Source organism: Myotis brandtii, unplaced genomic scaffold (assembly GCF_000412655.1).
Source record: "Myotis brandtii unplaced genomic scaffold, ASM41265v1 scaffold2325, whole genome shotgun sequence".
NCBI lineage: Eukaryota > Metazoa > Chordata > Mammalia > Chiroptera > Vespertilionidae > Myotis > Myotis brandtii.
Window position 1 is genome coordinate 194,270 of NW_005358747.1, and position 1,840 is coordinate 196,109.

General features: G+C 65.8%; 1 protein-coding gene and 1 long non-coding RNA gene across 4 annotated transcripts in view; both read left to right on the top strand.

Moving 5' to 3' along the window:
• The window catches only part of LOC102248725, a 4,277-nt gene extending 2,443 nt beyond the window's left edge, over positions 1 to 1,834 (top strand). Inside the window, exons 3-4 of one of the 2 annotated variants that reach the window (XR_001362187.1) lie at positions 1,120 to 1,419; positions 1,664 to 1,834. This is a non-coding gene — a long non-coding RNA (uncharacterized LOC102248725). Of the gene's footprint in view, positions 1 to 1,119 lie in introns of both variants that reach the window. The other variant, XR_313608.2, reaches the window with a different exon arrangement.
• Positions 1 to 1,840, top strand: part of LOC102250324 (ly6/PLAUR domain-containing protein 2-like) — a 20,730-nt gene that overhangs the window by 14,869 nt on the left and 4,021 nt on the right. The window lies entirely within an intron of this gene.

A 1,840-nucleotide genomic window follows, 5' to 3' on the forward strand; every position in this document is an offset into this window, starting at 1 on the left:
GCCCCCAATGACTGAGGACACCAGTGGGTGTTTGTCCCCGTCCTCCCTCTCTGGCAGAGCAGACTCAGTCCTCGAGGCGAGGCCAGAGGTCCCAGAGGGATGGTGGGGGACCCTGGGGGAGCCCCGTGCGTCTTGGCGATGGGTGCATGTGGTTCCATGTTCACGAGGTGCCAGCAGACCGTCACACAGGGACAGAGCCGGCCTTCCCGGGGCCAACCCCGCTCGCTGTCCCGGGAGACCCGCCAAGGGAGAGTCCAGGGTCCCAGTCCCTTGGGGCGCCCCAGTTTCCTCTGCCCAGCACGCCTCACTGCAGCGGGCTCAGTCCCGGCACGCGGAGCCGGAGCTGGGAGCAACCAGGCGGCTGCCGTCCCAGGCCACTAAGTTTTGGGGTGCGCTGGCACGCGGACGTCATGGCTGCTACCGGCGCTCGGGGCAGAAGCAGAAATCAGTGAGACTGCGGGGCTTGGTCTGGGCCCGGAGCAGGCGGCAGGAGAGAGATCAGGGCAGCCATCGCCCGGCTGCGGAGGGCAGGGCCCAGCCCGGCTCCTGTCTACCGGGTGTGGGTGCAAAGTGCACGAGCGTCAAGAGTGACTGTTTTTGCCCGAGTGAACGGAAAGGGGGGCTGTCAGCCTCCGCGGGTGTGTGAAGCCCTAAGAATGGGGCGGTCGCCCAGGGGGTGGGTGTGGACAGTCCAGGGTGGGCCTGGCCAGTCAGGAATCCGCAGGAGACAGGAGGCAGGAGCACCAGGGGGTGGGGCGGGGCGGGTCCTGGGAGCCGAGGGAGGAGATGAGGCGGAGGACGGTGCCAAAGCCTGTGTCAGGTCCCGGGGACGAAGGACTGTGAGCGCGTGGGGTAAGCAACAGACGCTTAGTAACTCACGTTCCGGAGGTCCCACCTCCGAAAGGAGTCTTCGGAGCTAAAACCAAGGAGTCGCAGGGCGTGCTCCTCCCGGAGGGAGGCTCCCCGGGAGAATCGTTCCCTCCCTTTTCCAGGTGGGGCATCTGCACTCCTCGGCCCGTGGCCCCTTCCCTCCCCGACCAAGCACGTACTGCAGCCTGAGTCTGTCGTCATGTCTCCCTTCTCCCCTGGCTTCCTTGTCACACTGTCGTCCTCCCACAGGGACCCTGTGACGACCAGGGCCCTCCCTGATGTCAGGGCAACGTCCCCATCTCCAGAGCCGAACGGAATCGCACCTGGGTTGCCATGTTTGCCATGTGAGGGGACTGTTCACAGGTTCTGGGGATCAGGATGTGGACAGCGGGCTGGGGGGCATTGGTTCCAAATGCAAATTAGCCACCCCTCCCAAGGCCGCCCAAAGTCCCAGCTCACGACAGCACCAACTCAGGTCCAAATCGCATCCAAGTCCTGCCCGCTCGCTCGCTCAGAAGCCTCAGATCTCATCATAGAAATCAACATCGGGTACGGATGAGGCTCAGGCGAAGCAAGAGGCTGGGTGGGAAGGACACAGCGTGGGCACTGGATGTGGCTAAGGGCAGGGGCTCAGAGACTGCCCATCAAAGGCCGCCCTGGTCTGGGGGTGGGGGGTGGGAGCTGGAGGGGCGGCACCGAGCCCTGTCCGTCTGGGGCAGACCCTGGCCCAGGACTGCGAGGGTCCCGCTCATCACGAAACCCAAGGCGCAGTCACCCCGCGCCCATGCTACAGACGGACAAGTCGAGGCGCACCATGGAGGTCTCCCTGGACGCCCGGCTTCCTTCCATCTGCAAGCCCACTGCCTCCTGCGGAGCCACAGAGACGCGGGTCCTCCGAGGTGCCTAGAGCGTCCCGGAAGTGATGAGACGGAGGGGCGCGGCCCGGCAGAGGGCGGGGCACCGGCACATC